Source organism: Sminthopsis crassicaudata, chromosome 2, assembly GCF_048593235.1.
Source record: "Sminthopsis crassicaudata isolate SCR6 chromosome 2, ASM4859323v1, whole genome shotgun sequence".
NCBI lineage: Eukaryota > Metazoa > Chordata > Mammalia > Dasyuromorphia > Dasyuridae > Sminthopsis > Sminthopsis crassicaudata.
Window position 1 is genome coordinate 535,977,197 of NC_133618.1, and position 15,039 is coordinate 535,992,235.

Genomic DNA, 15,039 nt, shown 5'->3' on the forward strand with positions numbered 1-15,039 from the left:
CCAAAGGGCATACATCTTTACAAAATTAGGTTCAAATAACTCTCTGTTCTCAGCTACCTAACAAGGGACAAAATGCATGCCATGGCAAATTTGGCTGACGGAATAAAGGACGGTCTCAGAGAAGACTTCTAGACCACAGGACGCCAAAGCAGAGAGAGCCTTTTGGACTAAGAAGCCTTTGTCCAGTTGTGTCTCTTGGGTGAAGGGGCTCCGCCCACATTCTATTCCCTCAAGGCAGGGAGACACTAGCTTCCTCTCCTGGGAAGCAGTGTTAGGATAAGTCACAGAATTCCTCCATTTCTGCCTCCATTCAACCTTCCAGACTTTCATTCCTATCTCAGAAGGAACAGGAGTCTCTGGGCCAGAGAACCCTGCCTAGTGTGCCTCCACCCTATCAGGCTACATTCTTCCCTTGGGCTGCCAGCAGCTCCATGGGTAGCCACCCCTCAGCTTTCACTGCAAAGATCCAAGAAGCTGAGAGCTATGCATGAATGCTCCTGCCCAGTTTACTTTGGGTCTAACTTGCAGTCAGTCCAACTTGTGCAGCCCAGAATACTGGTCTTTCTTTCCCCTTCCAGGCAGCTTCCTCCAGCACTCAGCCCATGTTTGTCTGAGAAACATGCTGCAGCTCCCACAGAGAGGCCTCTTCATGTATGATCAGTGCCTAATGACTTGGAGCTAGGCAGAGTCTCATTCTCAAGTGAGTCCCTTCCCCTCCTACCTTCCTGTCTGTAGGGCTCTTCCTCCAACTTTACTATCAGAATACTCACAAGGCCATTTCTCTTTCATCTCAACTTGCTAAGAGCATGCCAAATGGCCCTCTTAATTCAGGTATAATATTGGCACAAAATCAGGCCCTCACACTCCCTGAACATTTAAGTGAGGAGATTTATTTTGTCCTAAGACATCAAGGATCTGCAATAAAGGATACTGTGGCACTTAGCTCATTTCTCCATCTGGAAACAGAATCTATCTGGTCAGTAATTCTCAGGGTATGGTAACTGAGTTGGTCTAAGGTGCCCATCGAGTCTGAGAAGCTAGAACCTGAGGTTAATAAAGCTCCTTCCATGAGATGTCAGAATTTTAAATAAGCTTTTTTCCTCTTATTTTCTTATCATAGTTACAAACTTAAAATTTTTTTTCTAGAGAAAATTTTTATATTGTTTTCTCCTCAATAACATGTAAAAACAATTAACATTTGATTTTTAAAAAATTCTGAGCTCCAAATTTTCTCCCTCCCTCCCTCCCTCTTCACCCCATTGCTTGAGGAAACAAGCAATTTGATATAGATTATGCATGTGTAGTTATGCAAAACATATTTCCATATTATCCATGTTGTGAAAGAAAGCAGAGGGGCTGCCTAAAAAAACCCTTCAGAAAAATAAAGTTTACAAAAAGCTTGCTTTGATCTGCATTCAGACCCCATCATTTCTTCCTCTGAAGATGGATAGCATTTTTCATTACAAGTTCTTCAAAACTGTTTTGAATCATTGTGAATAGCTAAGTCATTCATAGTCCTCAAAAGATTAAAAAAATCATTTTTGTGTTCTGTAAATGAAAAGTACACATCTGTGCCAACAAATATAGACAAATTTAAACAGTCTGAGTATTCTTTTGCACAAAAGGAATACAGTTGTGATTAGTCATTTATAATTCATAGTGTGAATTATTAAGATTTCTTGGCTTCTAGACACCAGAATGACAGCAGTAAAAATAGATTTAAGAATTTTTTTGGCCAATTTTTAAAAAAGCCTTTGTGTTCAAAACAGTTTGATACACCATTTGCTTCATCTCCATTTTAAAGTAGGAATATAAATTCCATTCAATCAAAAAATTTAAATAGTTCCACTAAAATATTTAATGTTGTGTAGGAGATGAATTGACTAGAGTACTGAGATATTTTAAGATAGAGTACTGAGTATTGCATTTTTATTAGGAAGGTAAAAAAGAGATTTGTGGAAAACAAGACTAGGTTAACTACTTATTTAATGTGTTTATTGGAACAAATGCAAATGACACATTTTAAAATGGAAATGAATATATACTGCTGCAGTTAAAGAACCTATTTAGCTATCTAAAGACAGGCCTCTATTTTCTATGTGGCATATGTAGTTTGATCATTCTGAGACTGCATAGGAAGTTAGGCATAGTGGCTAAAGCATTAGACTTTATGCTTTATGGCACCTGCCATTTATGTAGTCCCTTTTAAGGTTGACAAAGCACTTTTTGTACATTGTTTCACTTGCTCCCCACAGCAAACTTATGAGGTAGAAACTACACCTTCACCTTATAGGAAAAGATGAGGCGGCTCATGGATTGAAGCAGGGAGTTCTTGAAAGCATAGAGCCCAGTGAGTTGGCAAGCACTGAGTATAAATGCCTGTTACATGTGAAGCAAATAGGCCCTGGAGATAGAGGCCGAAGTGAGAATCCCTCAGGGAGCTCATGAGGGAGCAGGGGGATGGGGAGAGGCCCTTGTGAAAGGTGAGACTGAGCTGAGCCTTGAAGGAAGCCAGGAGGCACAGGGGAAGAGGGAATGCTTTGGGGGGGGGGGGGCGGGCGGGGACAGAGCAGGAGATGGAATGTCATGCTGAAGGAACAGCAACAGGCCAATGTCACTGGGCTGCAGAGTCCATGGGAAGGAATCAGTTTTAAGAAGACTGAAAAAGTAGGAAGGAGTCAAAAAAATGAAGAGCTTTAAAAGCCAGATGGGATGTTTATATTTGATGCTGGAAGGCAAAAGGAACAACCTGATTTATTTGAGGCAATTCGGGTTAAGTGACTTGCCCGGGCTTACCCAGCTAGAAAGTGTTAAGTGTCTGAGGCCAAATTTGAACTCAGGTTTTTTAGACTCCATTCACTGTGTAATCCCATTGCCCCAGTTGAGTTTATTAAGGTGGTAACATGGTAACAGCTGCACATTAAGAAGATCGTTTTGGCAGCAGAGGGAAGGAGTGACCGGATCTAGAAAAGGACTTCAGGCAGGGAGACCCACCAGAAGGTTCCTGGAATAGTCCACGCATGTGCACCAAGGCCACAATGGTGTTAATGGTAAGAGACTGTATGGCACCCTTTGGTAGCACCCCGGCCCTCAGCACTATGTAGATAGGAGCTTACCTGGCAGAAGGTGGAGGTAATTCACAGGTGGGGTTTGGCAAGGCCAGACCAGGGACTCCACCGTGGAAGCTAGCACAGAAGGGGGCCAGTGCCCTTCAAGGCTGAGAGGGAAGGGAAGGGAAGGCAGCCTCTGCAGGGGTGCTGGCCTGGGAAGGAGCTGAAGGGTGGAGGGAAGTCAAAGAACAGGGTGAGAAATTACAAGGTCCAGTGTCCATTACTTCTCCATGGCTTTTAAGATCTCCCTCCATTTCATTTCTTCTCACAGACTGTCCCTTCTGTAATGGCTATTCTCACTTATCTTCCATCTCTTCCTCTTCCTTCTCTTTTGAAAAACCCTCCCATGGATCTCTCTCTAAGCATCCTCCTCTATCTCCTCTGCCTTTTGTAGATAAACTTGGAAGGCCGGCTACAACAGCAACCTCCACTTTCTCTCCTTTCTCTTCTTAGTTGAGTTCTGACCTTATTCCACTGAAACTGCTCTCCCCAAAGTCATTAGTGATCTTTTAGTTATCAAATTCAATGGTTCTTTCTCCATCTTCATTCTCCTTGACTCCTTATAGCCTTTGATGTTGACTTTGTTTTCAGGACCAAGACAGCCTGGTTTTCCCATCTAACCTATCTGACTGCTCCTTCTCTCTGTCCTTTGCTGAATTCTTTCCCAAATTATGCCATCCCATAGATATCCCTCAGTACTCTGTTCTGGGCCTCTTCTCACTCTATACTACCTCTTGAGCGCATGAAGTATCTTGTCCCTCTTTTTCTATACTTCAGTGCTTAATACAGAGCACATAGCAGGTGTTTAATAAATTCTTGTTCACTGACTGACTATAGGAAGTTGATCAAACTCATATCATTCCAGGGATCAACTACTAGTTGAGTGGTAGGGGCTAACAACCTTGCCAATGCTTTCCCCCTCTATTCTTGTGGCTGACACTGGTCAGGAATGGTTTGCTCTCACCTGAGAAGACCAATGTACCTTCACCTTTATTCTCCAGGACTATCTAACTCTCCTCCAAATCACCATATTATCATCAGGAGAGCCCCGAAAGAGACTCTTTTCCCAAGGTAGTATCTAACACACTACACTGATGACACAATGGTGACTAAGGCAGATCAGAGGGTAGCTCTTATGAGAGAGAAGGGGGTGGTAAATCAAAACTAAGAATATCTAAGTTCCAGCCTGCACAGGCAAATTTGTCTAGTGATTTCTGTCTGATAAGAATAAACAGTTTTTATTCCCTCCCCAGAAGAGAGCTGACCTAAGGTCTAGGTCCTTATGCCCACAGAGAGCTCCATGGACCTTGGAGAAGAAGCTCAGGTCTCTCTTAATTGGCAGAATTTCTTTTGGAATGGTCTAAGAAACTCCCTCCCAGAAAAGGTTTGGGGGACCAAGAAGTGGTACTGCTGGAGGGCATCCTTCTTTGTAATAATATGGCTCAAAGTGGGAGTGAGGTGGAAGGTGAAACTTGTTATATAACTGTGGTGGATATTATTTAATTGGAAGAAAGGCTATCCCTTCATTGACTTGGGAAGAGGAGGCTGTGTTTATCCTTGGTGTACCTTCTTAATGTTTCTCAGGAGAAAATAAAACTCCTCTTTTAAAAAAAAAGGGGGGGGAATTAGATTCCTTTCTGATTTAAGTTCAAGGAAAATAATCCTTACCTGTTCTATTCTCTTATTTCCTCAAAGGAATTGAATATATTAACTAAAAAAACAACAACAACAACAACAACAAAAAGCTGGAGATCTAGCGCTTGACATCTTCCCCCAAAACTATTTCCTTTTTCACCTTTTCTCTCTTCTGTAAATATCAGCAACAACTCTTCCCAGTTACCTATGTTCTAAAGTCATATTTAACTTGCTTTTCCTTCACTCTTCATTCATTTTCTCTTCATCAATACTGCCACATTTGTTATCCTATGCATTTTTTTCTCTCTGAAATACTAGTCTAAGCTTTCTCAAAGCTAGCTCCCTGGAATGGTCTCTTAAACAACCTTGCTCATTTCAGGGCTCTAGTACAATCATTGGGCAGAACCTTGGATTTCAGGGTCAGAGGATGAATCTTCAGACCTTACCCTGCCATTTTCATCTGAATGATTTTGGATGTATCTTTTAAACTGAATGAAACCAGATGGCCCTTTAGGTTCCTTCCAGCTCTAGATAGGCTCTCTTGCTTCTTGTGATTCATTGTATATACTACTGTCAGATAATTTTCTAAATTAACAACACATTGTCATTATCGTTCTTCCACTATAAAAAAAAAGTTCAAGGTCTCCTATTCCCTAACTCATTAAAGTAGACAGTATTCTCTGATTGGCTCTCAAAATCATCTAGAAACTGCCTCACCTCTATTATCTCAGAACTTCTCTAGCTATTCTTTTGCTGTTCTAATAAAGCTGACTACACTGCCACTGATTTATATTACTTGACTTTTTTCATGTTATTCCCTTGGATTGGAATGCCTTCTCCATTTGCTTCTCACCTGCAATGTTGTAATATCCTCCCAGGAACACTTTACATTCAATAATTAATAAGCACTTAATATGTGCAGAGAGCTGTACATAGTACTGAAATAAAAACTTAGCTAATACATGGTACCTGTCCCCATAGATTTTAGCTTCAAAGAATCCACCAATAGCTAAAATAATATATGAGACTTGCATAAGAGAGATACAATACTAGTGTGCTAAGTTGGGGCGAGAGAGAAAGAAAATGATTACCAAAAGCAAGGTTCAGAAAAGACTTCAGAATAGAGGAGGGCTACTGCCCAAGGTGTAGTGGCTTAGATTGGGACCCAATCTGCTGAAAGGTTTCTTTAGGGAAAATAGCTAACCAAAAGAATAAAACATTTCCCCAATGTGTAATTCTCAGCTCCTTTGTATCTGCTTAGGAAAATGTAAGCCTCTCAAGGCCCTGCACTTTCTCTTTTGTTTTTGTAGCTTAGCACCATCTGTGCCTCATACTAGGTAGCCCTTAATAAACATTTGTGGAATTACTGGATGGAAAGCCAGATCTAGCTCTAGGCCCATTTCCAAAGGGAGCAGAGGATTTCCTTCTTGGCAGCTAAAGTAGAATCAGAATTGTGAAGTCAATCATGCCCTTATTTAAACTGAATAATTTAATTTGTTTAAATTATTCATTTATAGGTATGTGCCAGCACGGGCTGCAGCACAGCTGCTAATGGGTATAGTGATCTGCTAAAAACAAATTAGAGGGAATAAGTGCTCAAAGCTGGAGGCTTGGGGAGCTTTTGTCCCAGCTGAATGAGGAAGACATTTGACTTGAGAGATGACAATTATGAGAATAACTGCAGCAGTAGCCTATAGTTAACAGTCCCATAGGCCACAACTCCCCCCAAAATCATTTTGGGTGAGGTGTGTATATTAGCAAATATTAGCATTCATTAATATCAAAATTCAACAGAATAGCATCAATGGAATAAAGCCACAGGAAAGGAAACATAAGACCTAAGTGAAGGAGAAGACAGTGAGAAATGAAGAGCCCCACAACTTAACAGTCAAGGATCTTGGTAAGTAGCTGGGGCAGCACAACTGATACTGAAAGAAGTGGAGAAGCTAAATTTGCCTAATTTTTCCCCTTATTTTTTTTTCCCCCCAAGCCAACTTTACTCTTTATTTCCAAAAGCTAGGCCTTCTAGAAATATCATAAATAAACAAATAGGCCATGCAGAGTCAGGTGTGGCAAATTATTTTCTCCCTACCAAAAGGAGCCTGACTCAGAGGAAAAATCAAATAAAGAAGACAAAACAGTATAAGGATAAGAGACTTGAATTTTGTCCTTGACTCATTTTCTCTACCTGTACAATGAGATGGTTACATTAGAAGGTTTCTTCTAGCTATAAAAGATAACATGACATATCTTCACAGGGCAAAATTGTAAGAGTCAAAATAATTTCTGTATATAAAGTGTCCCCAAAATCTTAGTACAGTCAGTGTAAGACTGTATTAAATGTAATGTCGGGACTAGCTTTCTGGAGGACCTCTGAACTGGTCTTGGTCTTTAGGTGGAGAAGTGATGAAGACAGGAAAGCCACCACAAGGCTGGTCAAAGATGGAGTCTGGAGTCTAGAATCTGGAGTCTCAAGTCTTCTCTGTGTTGATGGCTGAGTCTTCTGTGTCTGAGACTCCCTTAAATACCTCAGTACAATTACTACAGCACACTGAGCATGCACACATGAGCCCATTACATCACTATCACATTAAGTATATGTTTAGAGAACCATTATCTCACACTGAGTAGGTGCTTAACTATGAGTACCCTACTGCCCTTGATTTAAGTATACCTTTCCAGAGTTCCAGCCCTCTGCATCAGTTTGTAAATCTTTTAGTATTACATAAAGGACTGCTATTATTATCACAGTGATGAAAATTAGTTTGTCCTTATAGAAATACAGAACAGGAAATATAAGATTTAAAGTATTACAAATATTAAGTTGTTAACATATTTTTAGTCACCTTGGGAAGATGAGGAAGAAAAAAAGGTGGGAGTAGGAGATGGGGAGCTGGAGGTAAAAGTGAAGAAAACAAAGAAAGATGAGGAAAATGAAAGAAAAAGAAATGATGAGAACAAATTATACTTAGCAAGAATGAAGGGGGATGGGAGGGACAAGGGTCTTGTTCAATCATGTAAGCTACCTGTCTTCAGTTACCAGTTACCCACTGGCAAACAAGGTAATTACATTATAGCATAGTGAATATTGACAGTACTGACCATTTATATAGTCTATCAGCTCTGCTTAACATTTACAAATAATAAAGCTAAATTCTAAAGGCTCTTTACCCACCTCTGTCATCACATCACCTCTAAGTCTCTTCAACCTCCAAAAAAATCTTGATTCTGTTAGAAAAGAAAACAAATAAACCCAAAGACCTAAGCTATCACTTTGTTGAAGTTAGTTATATGTCATTCCTCCTGGCACAAAAAGGAAGGTAGTGAAAAAAGAGCATTCGGGGCAGGTAGGTGGTGCAGTGGATAGAGGACCAGCCTTGAATTCAGGAGGACCCAAGTCCAAATCTGACCTCAGACACTTAACACTTCCTAGCTGTGTGACCTTGGGCAAGTCACTTAACCCCAGCCTCAGGAAAAAAGAAAAAAAAAAAAAAAAGAAATAAAAAAGAGCATTCAAATTGTGTCCCAAAGATTTCAACATCAAAGAAAGCTGTATCTTATGGACAGAAAACTATATATATTAACACATATACTAATGGCTATGCCTCACGGAGGAAGACCCAAGCTCACTCCATACCAGAGATTCTGGCTGAAGTCAATTTACTTAAAATTACAACTAAAAATGTCACCTGCCATACAAACTTTCAAATTTCAAAAGGCATAAGAGATTGCTTTGGAATTCTTTTTTTTTTGGGGGGGTAGAGAGGATAAGGACGGTAGGGTGAAGGGAGATAGGTATGAAGTCAATATCCTAAGTTAAAACCAGTGATTTCTGCTGAGCAGTGATAAGCTACCTATTTATTTGAAAGCTTCTGTAACATCCATGGGCTAAGGCTAATCTTTTAAGTACAAAGAAAAATGCTAATAATAATAATAATAAAAAAAAAGCCAAACTTTGAAAACTTATGTATCTCCAACTCCATAGGAACTGAGTTATGCTATGAACCTAATCCCCTAACTCTTCTCTGAGATTGAGGTGAACTAAGGGTGAAGGAGTAACCCTTTCATGTTATGTATTTTTTGTTAAATTTGTATTGTGGTGTGTGTGTGTTTAATATTCAAATAGTATATCCAGTTTATTGCCTTATGTGGCATAAACACTAGTTTAAACCTATTTGCTTCTAGACTACTTTTCAGCTTTTTCAGCAGTTCTTGCCAAATATAGTCCTTCTTCAACTAGTTTATATTCTTGAATTTTTTGAACATTAAACAGCTAAATTTGATTCCTTATGAACTTTGTCTATTTATTCTATGTCACCAGCCAACTTTTTTATTTAGCCAATATCAAATAGTTTTTGTTTTATTTTTCTTAACTTCTTTATAAAATTAGACCACTGAAAGAGTATGGTTTTCAGAAGAGGCATTCTTGTAGAAAATTATGGTCATTATTTGTGCATCAGAAATCAGGAGACCTGAGATCATTTAGAAACTACCAACCTACCTACCTACCAATTGACAATGCTGTGTAGTAGATCTTTAGTAAGTGTGAATGGTGTGTATTTTGTTGTTAAATTTTTTTGAAATTAATTTTTTTTTTTTTTTTTTTTTTTTAGGTTAGTCCACTATAGTATTTTTTTTTTTTCACTATAGTATTTTTTTTTTTTTATTATATATATATATATATATATTTTATAATATTATCCCTTGTATTCATTTTTCCAATTTACCCCCCCTCCCTCTATTCCCTCCCCCTGACGACAGGCAATACCATACATTTTACATGTGTTACAATATAGTCTAGGTACAATACATGTGTGCGAATATCACTTTCTTGTTGCACAATAAACATTAGAATCCGAAGGTACATGCAACCTGGGCAGACAGATGTTAGTGCTAGAAATTAATTTTTTTTTTAAAGGCACAATCTAATTTGACTGTTCAGTGGCTAAATAGAACTGGATTTCAGAGGATACCTCTTATACTTGGGGGAACACTATCAATGAGGACTGGAATCAATGGTAGAGAACCCAAACACCTCTCAGTTCCACTTAAGAGTTCTAGAGAACTGGGTAAAGAGAGGAGTGGGAGGTCTAAAATCTAACCCACCCACTCTTCAGGCAGTAAAGGCCAGGAAAGCCAGAGTTACACTAATACTTAAGACATTACCTTTCAGGCACATTTGAATCTCAGAATGGCACTGTGGATATTCCTCCTGGAAGTTGAAAATTTGAAAATGCAATTCATCAGTCAGCTCTTCAGTTACTATTTTTTAAAAAACACCTCATAAAAGGTAATCTCTATTAACATTACTTTCTTCATTAGTCATATAATATTTTTACTCAACAGCTTTTTATGATGCCAAGCACAAAGTAGGGGATAAATTCTACATTTTACAATGATTTATATAGCCTGGAAAGGATACCACTAAAAGAACAGAATGATACTGGTTAACCAAAATAATCGGTTCAGGAAATAATTCTGAATAAATTCTGTAATAAGAATATAGGTCGATGGTCAGTGTTTAGCCATAAGTCTGGCCTCTGCCATTGAAAACTGCTGACTTACTGCAAAGAACATGCCACCAGGAGTTGGATTTTCAAGGCTCTCCATAAGTAAATCTTATTCTACTTTGCTAACTTTTTTCCTACTATTTACCTAGCGCAAATCTCTTGCCCATCTACCTACATATTTTACTCATTCCCATTCTTTCCTTTGCTCACACTACTTCCTTTGTGTGAAATATTCTGCTATTTTTTTTTTCCTATCCCTTCAAAATCCAATTCGTGTTCAGTTACTCTCATGAAGCCTATTGCAACTTCTCTGCCACCCTGAAGTTTTAGCTTATGCAAATTCCTTTTGAACCCTGTGGATATCAATATGTATATCTAATTGCTATTTAATCTTTAAGAAAATGTTAGTTCAGTGCAGCTAGGTGGCACAGTGAATAGAGCACTAGTCCTGATGTTAGGAAAACCTGAGTTCAAATCTGACCTCAGACATTAACACTTCATAGCTGTGTGACTCTGGGCAAGTCACTTAACCCCAATTGCCTCAGCAAAAAGCAAAAAGAAAATGTTAGTTCTATTTGCCCAATTAAAGCCTTAAGTTTCTTTTAAGTCAGGAGCCACTGAAAAATGTTAAGATTTAATTTTATTATATTTTGATTACCAAGCATTTATCTTCTTAAAATTATCAACATTTATTTCTTCTTTCTCCGACCCTAACCACCTCCCATCACATGGGGAGAAAAGAAAAAGAAAAACAAATTCTTTGTAATAAATATGCTTATGTTTTAATCAAACAGATGTCCATTGTGGCCATTTCCAAAAATATGTCTTGTTCTGCATATTTATTTGGTCCATCATTTCTGTCAAGTTGGTAATATTCTTCATCATCAGTCCCTGGAATCATAGTTGGTTACTGTTTTGATCAGAGTTTTTAATTATAAACTGTTATTACTATATTGGTATTATGGTATAAAATTTTTGGTCCTATTCATTTTACTCTGCATCAGTTCACAAGTTTCCTCAGGTTTCTTTGAAAACTGGCTCATTATTTCTTACAGCACAACAATACTTCATTACATTCATGTAGCATAATTTAGCCTCTCCTCTGTTGATGAACACCCCTTAATTTCCAGTTCTTTACCACTACAAAAAGAGTTGTTTCACTGACTCCAGTGAGGTAGTACTTGAGAGTAGTTATTAGTGATTTGGTATGTTTCCATATGGCTAGAGATATATTTATTTCCTTTAAAATTATTTCCTCATGTCTTATGATCACTTATCAAATGGGTAATAGCTTTTATCTTGTAAATTTGAATCAGTTCCTTATATATCTTGGAAAGTATTTCCCTCCTGCTCTTCTTAGCTACCTTAAATTTTAATTTGCAGTTATTTTTTCTAAATCTAGATATATTTGATTTGTATTGTTCTTATTAACAAAGTCAATTGTGTTTTTAGTTCCCCTAACACTAACCCAAACCTTGTGTTTGAGGTAAAAAAACCAATCTGGTTATTGTGTATAATTTTTGTGATATGTTGCTATAGCCTTTTTCTTACCCTTTAAAAATTTACCATCAATGTTTATTAAGCATATCAGTCTATAGAAAAAAACAACACCGCATTATTAATCAATCTGCACTTATAAATTTTTTTTTTTTTTTTTTTTTTTAGGAAGAAACATTTGAACTAAACAGCTTTGCTTACCTTCCTATTATTTGGGTGGTCTGAAACTATAATCCAAAACCAAAGGAACATAACCAACAAAAGAGTACATGGATTAAGATGCTGTGGTTTGGCTAATTCTTTAACACAGATTTATGATTTAATTACTGCTGTTAGTAATATTCCATCTGTGTACCGCTTGATGAATTGGGATTTAAATCATTCTGTAAAATGGTTAAGTACCTAGTGATAGAATAATGCTTTATTTTTAAATCAGAAAATGCCTAACATATCTGGAGGTCAGCATCGATTCTTTCCTGTAGGCAGTAGTAACTGACACCACTTTATCAAGTACATTATCTCTTGGCAGCCCATGAGATGAGACATAAGTAAATGTGGGGCCACTTTTGATAGTCTCTTTCTGTCTTGTTTTGTTTTTTAAAATGATCAAGAAAAGCTTGACAGGGTTCACAGGCATATTATTTCACTTATAGTTAACAACATTCCTGAAAGGAAGGGTGGGACATATGTGATACTTTCTACATTTCAAAGATATTCATAAGACACCTTGGCCATACATGAGTTAACCGAGAAGACAGTCCTAGTTAGGCACAAAGAAGTTCTGTGCTTTCTTACTAAATTATGGTGAATGTTAACCTTTCAGTTTTGAAGCAGCTTGATTTTCTATGTATAAAACTGATCAATATGAAAACACTAAAAAAAACCTTGTCTCATTTCTAGAATCTTGGACAAAGAAAAACTGAGCCCTCCTCATTTTTGCTATGTGAAATGCACATCTCCCTTTTTGGCCAAACATTTTTAATGTGCAAATCATTGTTACTAAGACTGTTATTCCTTTGGAAGTGGTCTATGGCACACCCTAGGTGCAGATGCAAAGGTGCTCATGGGCCACCACATGTCAGTTCCATACTGCATTGCTAGCACACAGCACGAGCTTCATAAATGCTTGTTGATAAGTCATCTGCCTGACACACTCCTGATTTCATCTACCAATGTTCTCTGGATAATTGTTACAATGCACACCATACTTTCTCTAAGCTCGATTCCTCTTTGACATTCTTTGTCAGTTTATGAGGCGGTTTTCGAGGATCCTGTTCCAGTTTTGTGATTCTCAGTTGGACTATGATTGACACGGGTATTGCTCTTAAATGTCATATTTCTGATTTTCAAGGAAGCTAGCTGTTCTACTCACCGGGGCTTTGAATATCACATGATAATTTTAAAAGCACACTATAGGGGCTGCTAGGTGGTGCAATGGATGGAGCTCCTGCCCTAGACTCAGGAGGACCTGAGTTTAATCAAAATAAATAATATGAGAAAAAGGTTCTATTGTTCAAGATAAATACAAAATAGAAAATAAAAATCTCCTGATTATGTCTTCTTTGATGATCCCTTGTCAGTAATAATTGAAAGACAATTTTATAAAAGCTCAAAACATTTTTAAAAACACTGATCATCATAGCCCAAATTATAATGCACATATAAATATTCTACTGCGTTTGCAGATACATAGATGGCCACATTGTTGTTGTTGTTTTTCTTCTTCTTCTTCCTCCTTTCCCCCCCCTCTCTCCCCCCTTTCCTTCTCCCTCTCCCTCTGTCTCTTTCTCCCCTTTCTTCTTCTCCTTCTCTTCCTCTTCCTCCTCCTCCACCACCACCACCATCCATAATGTTGCAGTGAGAATCAAACCAAATATAATAAATCCTTAGCAAACTGTAAAGTACTATATAAATGCTAGCTATGCCTAGAAGAACACTGAGGAATGAAGTGACTTGCCTGTGGTCACACAGATAGTATGTGACAGTGACATACTTGAACTCAAAGCCTTCCTGGTTCTCCATGCATTATGACATACTATCTCTCTGGTGGACTCTCAAACATGATAACTTTAATTTCTCCTCAGTTCACTTTCTGGTGACCATGACCACATGAACAAATAAAAGCTTACATTTATATTGGATTTTAAAGCACTTCCCTCCCAACAGTCTGAGGTGACTAACAGAAGTATCATTATCCCTAGATGAGGTAATATACATTTGCTAGCATAGAATCAGAGAAAGTACGAAATATATTCATAAGCATCTACAAAAATATAGTAATCTCAAATTCAGAATTGTAGTCTATTAAATGGACTTAGATTTATGCTACTAGATTGAGCATGGAACCAAAGAAATCATTCCTTACTAAGCGGGCTCTTTTTTAAGCAAAGTCGAAATTTTTTATCTCGATTCAAGCTCTCATGAGTAAGATAATCACTGGAAAGTTGCCCAAACACTCTGAAAATATGGTTTCCATTAGGTTATTACTACAGTTATTAACATTTTTTAATGAAATCGTTGGATTTTCCAATTTTTTTCAAACTTTACACCACATTTACATGACATATTGGGAAACAGTAAAAATTGCTGTCATGATTATAAATCCATTCAGTAAATGGTCCAATAAATCTACTCACTCTCAAGATGGATTGGAGCAATAAACTCTAACTAATGGTACAAACAACTCCCCTCCTCCCTCAGAACCCTGATCTAGCAACTGCTTATAAATGCATTACAAGGCTTCACTTCAAATTTTATATTATTGATGTAAAAATTGCTGAAGCAAAATCTTTCCCAAGAGATGGAAGTGAAACTTAACAGTTTAATTGGTCTATATTAACTCTGGGCTTTGAAAATAATATACTGATACCCAACAAGTCCCAAGGTAGCATTGTTTATACAATAAGTATAGAAGATTGAGGTTAAAGAGAGTAGTTATATTGCGATGAAAAGATTTTATTAAAGTAATTAAATCTTTTTTTATTAGTTATGTTAAATAACCAGAATTTTTTTCAGTTTAATTTATGGCAGGACCATATAATCCTGGTTACAGATTCTCTATAATTACCTCCACCATGCTCTGAAAATTACTGGAGACATCAAAGCCAACTGTAACCAAATTAATTGCTGAAGTGCTTAATTTACATTGTGCTTTGAAACAACTTCAACTAATATTTAACTTTTTGGGAGCAATTCTTCTGGAAAAAAATGTCTTTTTTCACGTACTCAAAAAAAGATACTCAATATCTAGAAGCAATGCTTAATAAACACATTAATTATAAGAAGAG

The 15,039-nt window shown here is 37.5% G+C and overlaps 1 protein-coding gene across 6 annotated transcripts in view; it reads right to left on the minus strand.

Moving 5' to 3' along the window:
* The window catches only part of GLCE (glucuronic acid epimerase), a 135,134-nt gene that overhangs the window by 30,357 nt on the left and 89,738 nt on the right, over window positions 1-15,039 (minus strand). The window contains exons 3-5 of one of the 6 annotated variants that reach the window (XM_074294701.1): window positions 9,912-9,957; window positions 7,921-7,973; window positions 3,117-3,273 (exon numbers count right to left, since the gene is read on the minus strand). The exons of 2 other annotated variants lie outside the window; for them this stretch is intronic. The gene's annotated coding sequence lies outside the window, so the exon portion shown is untranslated. The remainder of the gene's footprint in view (window positions 1-3,116; window positions 3,274-7,920; window positions 7,974-9,911; window positions 9,958-15,039) is intronic. 3 more of the 6 variants (XM_074294699.1, XM_074294702.1, XM_074294700.1) reach the window with 3 other exon arrangements.